The following is a 12,218-nucleotide window of genomic DNA, read 5'->3' on the forward strand; positions in this document are numbered from 1 at the left end:
GATTTCGTTTTCTGAAAATGGAGTCAGTTGGAATGTTGGTGAATTGGTGATTTTCTTTTTCAGAACTTCAATGTAAAATTTACGTCAAACAATAATAATAATATTATTAGCAGCTTTATCGGCCGGGACAAAAACAAATTCCTTGGCTAGTTCTTTTAGTTTATGTTTGATACGAGAAATAGGTTTATTGTGATTATTGTTAATAGTAAAATGTTCTTTAAAATGTTGAATACGTATATCAACTATTTTCATACTTGAGTCCAAAGATTTTTTGTCAGCTTTTTCCCGTTTTATCCATTTCATATCAATAGACTACATTTCAATAGACTACAGAACGGCCTTGAATAGCGAGCAAGCAAAATGAAATAGTAAGCTTTCAAAGTCCTAAGCATGACAAAATTTGAAACCCTTTTCTATTAAAAGAGTGTGTTCGCTAATTCTGAATTTTGTTAATAGTTTTCTGGAGTCAGAATGGTTATGTTTCAGGTAAAATTCTTGTTTTAAGTTAATCTTAATATTTTTGTATAGGAAAATTTTATCACTTTCATTTAAGTCCTCCATCTTTTTTCCAAATAGATTATTGAAAAAGACATTACAATAAGATTTAATTTGCTTTTTTATGTTATTTATTGCTGTACCTGTATTTTGTACAGTTGTTATTATTTCTGGATTAATATCTAATTCTGTTAAAATATCAGTAAGGTAAGTATACCATGTATATATTCCTTCTGAGTGCATTTTTCTACACATTTCAGACGCCTCTTTTAATAAGGGGTTTACATTTTGGGTTTCCAGACGGGAAAAGTATAGCAATGTTTGTGAGAGTATATACTCTTCAATAGGGAGTCGACCAAGCTCTGTTCGTGTTGCTATATTTGACGAGGATTTTCTTACTCCAAGTATATGCTTACAGAATGAAAGGTGGACTTTTTCAGTGGGACTTTTGTCAATAAAAGATAACTTATCAACTGTCTGATTAGTTTTCTTTGCTCTCTCTTTAGCTCTATAATAGGTTATATATGTGTCCATATAACATACTTCAGAGTTGTATGTTAACACTGGTTTTTCCATTGTTTCAAATAGATTACATGAAACATTTATAGGCAGCTCTCCAAGAGAGGATGTATAGGACTTTAAAGAAAATAGTACTTTTCTAGCTTTTTGTGACAAGTCTAGTGTACTTTGTATAAATGAACCATTACATTTTATAACATTACCTAAACATTTATATTCAGAAACATTCTCTAATGTTTCTCCGTTTATTTTTAAAGAAGTTGTCTTTTTTTTGCATTTTGATTGCCCTACTGTCATAGTTTTACTTTTTTTTAGTATTCACTGCAAGTTGCCAGTTTTCACAGTAATCATTTAATTTATTTAAACTGTTTTGAAGTCCCTCTTGACATTCTGAGATAATGATCAGATCATCAGCAAATAGAAGGCTTCCTATTTTTGATTCAATAAGACAGACTGGGTTTGAGTCTTGGCTATTGAAGATATCACTAATATCATTTATAAATATATTAAAGAGGGTGTGGCTTATTATCACTGAACTAGTATATATTTGTTGAGGGGCCAGCTGAAGGACGCCTCCGGGTGCGGGAATTTCTCGCTACATTGAAGACCTGTTGGTGACCTGCTGCTGTTGTTTTTTCTATGGTCAGGTTGTTGTCTCTTTGACACATTCCCCATTTCCATTCTCAATTTTATACGAAAAACTAAGCATTATATATACTTGATTAAACAGTTATTGGTCTCCTTTTCCTCAGTTCTAATGACTTTTTAATAAAAGAAACAACTGCTTTTATATCATTTGGTGCTGATGATTTAGTATAATCACGAATTTATCAGTTGAGTTAAGTGTATTAAAATTGATATATTTGTCGAAGTAATATATACTTTTAAAATATATATAATTATTTTTTTTATTAATTTTACAGTTGAAGAAAAAATGGAATTCATCATCTTAATTATTACATATCTTATATTTTTTTCTTCATTTCTTTGTATTTTTGTATATCGTCTAGTTTCTATTAAAATACTGTAGAAATGGGTAAATTATAAAAATAAATCAATTGGGTGCAATGATTCAACTGAAAAAAATATTTGGTTCTCTTGTTGAAATGATAAAAATCGAACTATTCATTTGCAACAAATCGATATAAGCCTACGCAGCTATTTTTCCCAAAGCAAGAAATTATTAAACGTGTTGTTTTCAATTTTTTACATCACTGAGTCGATACCTCTGCTGGTGGACTATCAGTCCCCGAGGGTATCATCAGCTCAGTAGTCAGTACCTTTGTACTGACATGATTTAACAAACTTTACTAAATTTGCCCTTTTATAAATTTTTAAATTATCAAGAAACTGAGGTTTCAACTCCCACAGGCAAAGTCGGCTTTAGATGAATTTGGCTATTCATTTTAGGTATTTTTGACATACAGCTCTTCAACGGTTTCGGTACTTATACATCTTCGGATTTCAAATGTTTGGCTTTAAGCGTTCCTGATGAAGGTATATCTAGAAAAGTTCTTCGGACGCAAGAAATTATTAGATGTGTTGTTTTCAATTTTCCTCCCACTTTGATTTACTTACATTTTTCAAACAACAGGCAACTATACTAGCAGAACAAAGGATACATTTGGTCCATGTGAATGAAACAACTACACAAAAAATAGCGCTCCCTCTTTCAGAAATAGACAATCATTTACAGCTTTTCCTTCGTACATCCTTAAATCTATTTTCAATTGATTGATAGATTGATACATGAATATCTAACATATGTATAGTGTTGCACTTTTCTTATGTTTGTCTTAATATTGGTCCTTTGTTATTTTATTGCATTTTATTGACTCAAAATTCAAAAGTACAATATTCAATATTCCCTTTACGTTTTTGCAGATATATTGAAAAGTTGGCTACCAATCTGCTGAATTTGGCATATTGAATCAGCAGTAATTTTGTTTTCTGATACGTTATTCCCATTATGGATATTTCTAATACTTGGCTGTAAAACTGCATTTTACTCCAATTATTCCGATATTTTGTTCTTGCTTTGTTAGGTGTAAGTTAAAATTGAATTAGCGTATTTTGACACCATTTTCAGAACTTAACAACTACTAAATTAGGGTTGCTGCTGACGAAATACCTTGGATCCCTAATGATTGATGTCATATCTTCAAACATTTGCATGACGCCACATTGACTTGATTGATTGTCATCGAATTTTTGTATCACATACATGTTCCTTTTGTCGTAGCCACAACACTGAGCTCCTTAACTCATTTCAGAATAAGTCTACACATGTGATTTACCACCTGGATTTGAATGGTTATGATCACCATGCTGACTAGCATAAGTTAAGCAGGAACTTCTTATGGTTTCCGAGTCGATTAACGAAAGGGTTTGTGTTGCTCAATCTTAACTTTGTATTGTAGTGTTTTGTGGCTTTGTTTTATCTTTCGACAATTTGCTTCTGTTTGGTGTTTTGTGGCTTGTAAAATTCTGCGTATTTTATCTTTTGCTTCTGTGTAGTGTTTTGTGACTTGTTGTTTTTGTCTACGTATTTTATCTTTCGACAATTTTGCATCTATTTAGTGTTTTGTGTTTTGTGGCTTGTTGTTTATGTCTGCGTATTTTATATTTTGACCATTTTGTTGTTGTGTAGTGATTTGTGGATCATTGGGTGCATCTTCTGATTCAAATAAGGTAACAAGCAAACAATAAATGGGTCATAAATGCATCCCGTTACGTTGCTACAGCTTAACACATTTTTTATTTGTTATCCAATAACCGATTGTTCAATTACGACGAGATGGGAGCAAGACATGATTACTGACATTATCAAGATGCTTGATTTCTTGATTGACAGCATATTTGTTACGTTTGGGAGACGTTTTTTCAACATACTATCGGCATTTACATGGAAACTAATAGTGCACCTCTTCTTGCCGACTAGTTCTTTTATTCTTATAAGGTTGACGTCACACAGGAACTTCTTAGGAAGAAAGAAAAAAAAGATAGCAATATCCTTTAATTTTACTCTCTATATAGACGATGTTCTCTCACTAAATTATTCAAAATTTGGTGACTATTTTGAACGCATCTATCCCATCGAACTAGATATACAGTCAAGTTTGTCATCACTAGTTGGTTGTCCGTTACGGAATATCCGTTTCACAGATTATATCGGATATGTTCCTTATGTCGTAGCTACAATCTCGTTCTCTTATCACTAATATGACCTACCGAATTATACTATTTATCGGGGTTGTAATAACACGACGGGTGCCACATGCGGAGCATGATCTGCTTACCCTTCCTTAGCACATGCGATCACATCCAGTTTTTGGTGCGTTTCGTGTTGCTTAGTCTTCAGTTTTCTTTGTTGTGTCTTGTGTACTTATTATTTGTCTGTTTGTCTTTTTCTTTTATAGCCATGGTGTTGTCAGTTTGTTTTCGATCTATGAGTTTGAATGTCCCTCTGGTATCTTTCGTCCCTCTTTTGATTAGGACAAAGAAGGAGGCGATGAATATAACATATTGAAGAACAACTTGAATAAATGCTAGGTTATACCAAACTATGACAAAAAGGAACAATATTCACGCCAGGTATCTTTTTTGAAAATGACGCCAATAAGAGATGACAATACAGTGACATATGTGGCAAGGCCCAAGGAAAAGGCACATGAATGATATTAGTTTGAAGCAGCATGTGAAGAAAAAGGTAAAATAACAAAAAATACCGACCTCCTGTATCAATATTCAGACTGTACAAGGACATCATTCTTGAATATAAATCGATATGCAGATATCTTATACGTTCAGGTATTTCATATCCAATCTTTTATGGTAATGTTCTTTGCAGAGCACAAAAATGTATTCATATTTTGTACCCATATTTTGACTGTTTTATTTATTGTGTCTGTTTAGTTAACGCATCAATGTAAATATAACGGAATTTATGGGAAAGGATTTGTATAGGATAGGCACTGCCTTTTGTCCAATCCCTTTGTTTAAATGTACATTTGATATTTGAACAATAAAATATTTTGAATTGAATTGAATAACGGAATTTGATGAGACTGTCATCAAAGTGAGAGGGTTAGCGCTATAAAACCAGGATTAATCCACCATTTTCTACATTTGAAAATGCCTGTACCAAGTCAGGAATATGACAGTTCTTGTCCATTCGTTTTTGATGCGTTTTGTTATTTGATTTTGCCATGTGATTATGGACTTTCCGAATTGATTTTCCTCTAAGTTCAGTATTTTTGTGATTTTACTTTTCATTCACCTCTAAAGCTAACCAAACCTTTCAACAGATTTTTTAAGAAGGGATATAGTTACGATACTGTTGTCCGATCATTAAAGATGGCATGTTTTGGCTTAATATTGATTCACTTATACTTGGTCTTTGCATCGGAACTTTTATTCTAAAACCAGTTGTTGGCATGATACGGGTTATGTTCTTCTCATATATGTTATGATTGTATGATACTAAACCCCTAACGGGTGGGATTGTGCTTGATTTTCATATGATGAAGACATAATCTTTCAATATATTTAATTGAGGTCTTGAGCTGGCATGTCAGTAACTGCTAGTAGTCCTTTGTTAATTTATGTATCATTGTCATTTCGCGTATTATATACTAGTAGTTACTTTTGTTACCTATTCTTACATCAGACTCTGATTTCTTTTAAACTTAGTTTTACTGTGAACATTGCTGTGTGTTTGTTTTTCTACATTGGCTTGATGTATAGTACTAATTTTTGTTTAGGGGCCAGCTGAAGCACGCCTCCGGGTGTGGGATATTCTCGCTGTGTTGAAGACCCATTGGCGGTCGGTGGCTGTTTTCTCCTCTTTGGTCGGGTTGTTGTCTCTTCGACACATTCCCCATTTCAATTCTCAATTTTATAATCAACCAGTAAATAATAAAGAGAGTTATAAGCAAAGGTTGTACTCTGGATACATTTATCGAGGGAGCAGGACAAACGGAAGGAACTTCCTTACAGATGATGGACACGGAAAAAATAAACACCACGAGTTCAGCAAATAAAATACAGAGCAACATGTTTTATAACAGAGATCAGGTATCTAAACGTATTAGGATCTATAAAGTGATAGTGATATGACGACACTGGCTGAAATTAGTTATTGTGGGGCTGATCATGGCGATGTCAAGGATATGGAAAACAAAGTGGAAGAAATAGTCATTTTCATAAGGATGCTTGATAGAAAAGTAAAATAAAGAAAAATATAATAATCTTAAACAGAACAAATATAGAAACAGGAGAAGAAATTGGAAGAAAAAAACAGAAGATACAAATGCAGATAAATCACATAACGAAGAGACGAAGATTATTTTTGAGAAACTACCAAACACATAATGAAAATACACAAAGTGGAGACCATACATGGAATGATGTTAATGCTAAGGTGGAAATCTATTGTAGAACAGATATGAAAGTAAATGATGAGAAACAAGTGGGTCGATGCCACTATTGGTGGAGTTTTTATTCCCCGAGAGTATCACCAGCCCATTAGTTAGCATTGGTAAGGTCAAATTTATAAATTAAATGTTTTCAAAACTTAGAATTTTTTAAATATTAATGCTTTTTAGGAATTGTTGGTCTCAATGCTCTTCAACTTCGTTCTTTATTTGGCTTTTTTACTCGAGCGTCACTGCTTAGTCTTTTGATAGACGAAAAGCGTGTCTGGTGCAAATACAAAGTTTCAATCAATGTATCTATAATGAGTTAATTTATTAAAGTTTTAAAAAATATATAGGGGAGGACAGTGTAGAAAACAATCAAAATAAAATTGTGTAAACTGCAGAAAGTAAAATCACAAAAATACTGACCTCCGAGGAAAATTCAAAACGGAAAGTAACTAATTAAAATCGCAAAATTACTTCCAATACTAGTAATGAGTGAATGTAAAACTGGTATAAGAAATGAGACACCTGGCACAGAAACATTTGTTATTGTTGAGGGAGAAATCTAATCTCTACCATTGATAAGCAAATCAACACGTATTGGGCTATGGATGTTAGAGATTAAAGCTGATGATTCTTTGCAAAAGCAAAACATTTAAAAATAACAAACAATGTACTGCCTATGAACTCAGTATTTTTTAAAACACCATCGATTTACAACAGGATACCCAAGAGCTGAAGGTTTTAAGAAAATCATCAATTAAACATACTAAATAGCAAACTTACAAACGATCAACAGTGCAACAACTAAACTAGAGATACTTATGGGTAACCGTTCAACACCTCACCAAGATACAAGAATATATAACAGTGCAAAGGCCTAAACAAACAGACCCATTAGGACAAAATTATGGGATATACCGAAAAAATCTGACAAGAATTAAAACAAAAATGAAGATATAAATAAAGAGGTTAAAAGGATGAATACAATGGTAACCAAAAGAAAGGTGCCAGAAGGGGCGGATGATAAAGGTAATTAACTACCTCGGAAGACTTCTTTAGAAAAGCAGAGAGAAAACAAACAATGTCAAATTAGTGGTTTAGGGTTCCAAAAATTAAAAAGAAGAACAAGTTGCTAGACCAAAAACAGAAGGACGCGCACCTCCACATTTTGAAGATTATGTTATGTGATTACAGGTGAATTACAGGGAATATATGAACTTTATTTCAATAACAAAAGTATTAGTGAACATTACAAAGATATAATTTATACACATTTTATTTCTCACTTTTCAGTTTAAATTTATATTATTTTTTATTTCAAAGTTGAGGATGACTGTCATATATTTGATTATTACAAGAACGTTCTATATATATATAAACCTTCGAGACATTACATTATTACATAACTTCGCTCCGGTGATGCGAGTGGTATATTTGGTAGCCAATATTAAAATATAATCTGTATAATTAAGTTTTACTCTGATCTTTAATCTCTGACATTAGTTTATCGTTTGGTCGTCTTGCTTTCTGTTAAAAAAGAACAATGTCTATTTATTCTTTAATCTTGAACAGTAACCACGTTCACCTGCAATGAAACATGAACCCTTCGTAGCATCTATAAGCACTGTTGAGTCTATAGTTAGATACAAAAAATGTACATAGATAATTATAACCCTCTATCTCCCCCCAAGTTTTTGGCTACTGTGATGTTCCATTAAAGGTGGCAAAAACTTGTTCACTGGGTTTTTTTACTAAGATAATATTCACACTAATCTCTGTTATTTGAAATGCAAAAAGAAACATCCACAAAGTCATTGTCATAATTGTTAATCCATATCATAATCCGAATGCCAGACATCGAAGGTAGATTATGAGTCCGGCTGCTCCGTTTGAGAATCGTTCAACCATTGACGAGTTTGGGAATCAGTCAACTACCGGAATGACAAGGTAACAAATCCCTTCGATTAGGAAAAGTTAGAACAGACACATAGTCTGGTGACATCAGAGGTGTGAGTGGAGCACTAGGGTTATAAGGTGTTATCTGATTACAATGGTCGCACCTGGTTCTTTGTGCTGAAATTGATACCTTACCAAAAGACTGAAGATTCTGCTCTAGAAATGATTGAATGTAAAACAATGGATAAGGCACCGGCCTCCAAAGCCGGGGATTGCGGGTTCGAGTCCCGTCGGAGGTAGACAATTTTTACTAGCGTTACAACATATTCTGCCTAAATGCACTTTTTCACAAAGATCCGTTGAAAAAAATGCTGTTATTGTAGCTACATAACGGCATTTGAAATTAATTTTGTGCTTCGAAAGACTTACCAAACATGCAGCCAATAACCTTTCAGCGTCCTCGAATTCACCCTAGTATGACCGGACAATTTGGACAGTGCAATGAAATTAGTTTTTTAGACAATATTTAATTGTTTTAATGTATATTTAGGTTTTGCATTTATTTTATTATTCTAGACTTTGTCGTAAATTCAGGCATACGTGTTTTACACGGATTATGTGTCATAATCTTGGACAAAGGTCTTAAATGCATTTACTCAATTTATTTCATTATTTATTCTCTGTGACAGTTTGGACTACAATTTACAAATACGTGTCGGACACTAATTACGCTTTTAATCTATTGTCATTTCTTATTTGTCATCTGTTAATTTTCTTAATCCTTTAATTGATTGTGCTTATATATATTGTTATTGTTTGTATGTTACATTACATTTAGTTTGGAGTTTGTTGTTCGGTTTTGCCGGACTGCTGAAATAAAAGTTTAAGGAGCGAATCTTCCTTCTTGATTTACATTTAGTCGAATAGCCATTTTACCCGGCTATATCTGGTGTTAGGACATACGGGCAACGCATCTATCGGATACCTTGTTCTACCTGTGAAGCTGATCCCCCAGCAAACAGAAAAATGGATACGCAGAGAAACAGAAATTTCGGCCGAGACTGGAGATACCAGATGCCTGATCATGGAACTACCTGTCAGACAAGAAATTTTCAACATATGGACAACTGCCTATGTAAGTTTTGTGGAAAAACTGTTAACAACCATTTTCATTTTGAACAATGTATAGCAAAAACATCGTTTTGCTATAAGTGCAGAAATTTTGGACATTTCGCCAGAATGTGTAGTTTTCACAGACAACCGGACGTGAAAGTTGTCAAAGTTAAATCGAAATCAAAATTACGCCGCGACGCAGAAAGGATGAGGATATTCAAAGAAAATAAAGCTATGTCAATTTTTCCATGTGCGGAACTGAATACAATAGAACTGATGGATTTCTTTCCAACCTTAAATTATGATAAAGAATTCATTGACAACGTAAGACTCAGGCACGACCGAGTGCAATCAGAGAGAGTTAAATTTGAAATTAAAAGTGTGCATTATGAGAAAAAGTTCAAAGATATAAATCAAAAGCATTCCAGTGTCGTTAGCAATTTAGAAAAACTTAAAAAGCAAAACGCAGATGACCAAAAAGAAATGGAAAAATTACAGGAACGCAATACGGATCTTAAAGAAGCTTATTCTCGGATATACGATCAAAGATGTAAAGCCATCGACCAGCAATATCAATTACAGCGCGACAAAGAACGTATGTTGAATCGCATTACAACACTAGAAGACGAACTGGACAATATTCGGAAAAATACAAGAGAAGATAATTATTCAAATCAAAACTATCGTTACAGAGGACGCTACAATCATAGAAGAAACTTTAGGAACAATTTCAGTTGAATATGATATTAAGACCCGGGACGTGTCTTCAGAGGCCGCGGGAATATATGACCGGACAATTTGGACAGTGCAATGAAATTAGTTTTTTAGACAATATTTAATTGTTTTAATGTATATTTAGGTTTTGCATTTATTTTATTATTCTAGACTTTGTCGTAAATTCAGGCATAAGTGTTTTACACGGATTATGTGTCATAATCTTGGACAAAGGTCTTAAATGCATTTACTCAATTTATTTCATTATTTATTCTCTGTGACAGTTTGGACTACAATTTACAAATACGTGTCGGACACTAATTACGCTTTTAATCTATTGTCATTTCTTATTTGTCATCTGTTAATTTTCTTAATCCTTTAATTGATTGTGCTTATATATATTGTTATTGTTTGTATGTTACATTACATTTAGTTTGGAGTTTGTTGTTCGGTCTTGCCGGACTGCTGAAATAAAAGTTTAAGGAGCGAATCTTCCTTCTTGATTTACATTTAGTCGAATAGCCATTTCACCCGGCTATACTAGCGTCGCTATGACAATATTCGACAATGGAGAGGATCGACGTACTTCCTTGTGAAGTCAGACTTCAGTCAAAGCGCAAATTAACGATGGTAAACTGAAAATTTCGTGTTTTTTCCTAATTTGACAAATTTACCGGTAAAGTTATATTCGTTCGTTACGACTTGTAGTGACTTAGGAATTCGTCTGTCGACCTTTTTATAACAGTTTTATCAAGGTAAATATGAACATGCCGCGGGACAAAATAAAATGAAGGTCCCGGGAAAATGAAAATAAGAGGACAGGTGAAGGAGCTAGAAGAAGATATATAGGAACACACAGAGAAAATTATAAAAAGGAATGTCTACAACACCCGGTATTCCCAGGCGGTCACCCATCCAAGTACTAACCGAGCTCGACGCTGCTTAACTGCGGTGATCGGACGAGAACCGGTGTTTTCAGCGTGATATGGTCGTAGACACTAAGGTGACTAAAATAAAGGAATATAAAGCTAAGAAACGCGGGAAGTATATGGAATCATCACTTTGATATTGAAATAGAAACTGTTTTCGACATGAGATTTTTATACAGAAAACTTATGAAACGGATGAAATTTATACAGATATGAGATCAATCGATGAAATACAGTTTGCCATTTGTAGTTTCTGTCCTCCATAATTTTAATTTTCAAGTTCACTAGAAAGTTGATTTCAAGGATATGTGCGAATTTACAGAAACGACGTCCACGAATTACATGGGTATTAAAATGCACAACTACATACGCCTCCGTGGCCCAATGGATAAGGCACCGGCCTCCTAAGCCGGGGATTGCGGGTTCGAGTCCCGTCGGAGGTAGACAATTTTTACTAGCGTTACAACATATTCTGCCTAAATGCACTTTTTCACAAAGATCCGTTGAAAAAAATGCTGTTATTGTAGCTACATAACGGCATTTGAAATTAATTTTGTGCTTCGAAAGACTTACCAAACATGCAGCCATAACCTTTCAGCGTCCTCGAATTCACCCTAGCGTCGCTATGACAATATTCGACAATGGAGAGGATCGACGTACTTCCTTGTGAAGTCAGACTTCAGTCAAAGCGCAAATAAACGATTGTAAACTGAAAATTTCGTGTTTTTTCCTAATTTGACAAATTTACCGGTAAAGTTATATTCGTTCGTTACGACTTGTAGTGACTTAGGAATTCGTCTGTCGACCTTTTTATAACAGTTTTATCAAGGTAAATATGAACATGCCGCGGGACAAAATAAAATGAAAGTCCCGGGAAAATGAAAATAAGAGGACAGGTGAAGGAGCTAGAAGAAGATATATAGGAACACACAGAGAAAATTATAAAAAGGAATGTCTACAACACCCGGTATTCCCAGGCGGTCACCCATCCAAGTACTAACCGAGCTCGACGCTGCTTAACTGCGGTGATCGGACGAGAACCGGTGTTTTCAGCGTGATATGGTCGTAGACACTAAGGTGAGTAAAATAAAGGAATATAAAGCTAAGAAACGCGGGAAGTATATGGAAT

At 34.0% G+C, this 12,218-nt stretch overlaps 3 non-coding genes across 3 annotated transcripts; 1 reads left to right on the forward strand and 2 right to left on the reverse strand.

Moving 5' to 3' along the window:
• Positions 1–11,038: 11,038 nt before the first annotated feature.
• Positions 11,039–11,157, reverse strand: LOC139529142 (5S ribosomal RNA). Its single transcript, XR_011665766.1, has one exon. It is a non-coding gene; the product is annotated as a 5S ribosomal RNA (ribosomal RNA).
• A 302-nt stretch (positions 11,158–11,459) lies between these two features.
• On the forward strand, positions 11,460–11,532 carry Trnar-ccu (transfer RNA arginine (anticodon CCU)). Its single transcript has one exon. It is a non-coding gene; the product is annotated as a tRNA-Arg (tRNA).
• Positions 11,533–12,041: 509 nt separating this feature from the next.
• Positions 12,042–12,160, reverse strand: LOC139529185 (5S ribosomal RNA). The gene has a single exon (XR_011665806.1). It is a non-coding gene; the product is annotated as a 5S ribosomal RNA (ribosomal RNA).
• Between the last annotated feature and the right edge of the window lie 58 nt (positions 12,161–12,218).

This window comes from Mytilus edulis, chromosome 6, assembly GCF_963676685.1.
Source record: "Mytilus edulis chromosome 6, xbMytEdul2.2, whole genome shotgun sequence".
NCBI classification, from domain to species: domain Eukaryota; kingdom Metazoa; phylum Mollusca; class Bivalvia; order Mytilida; family Mytilidae; genus Mytilus; species Mytilus edulis.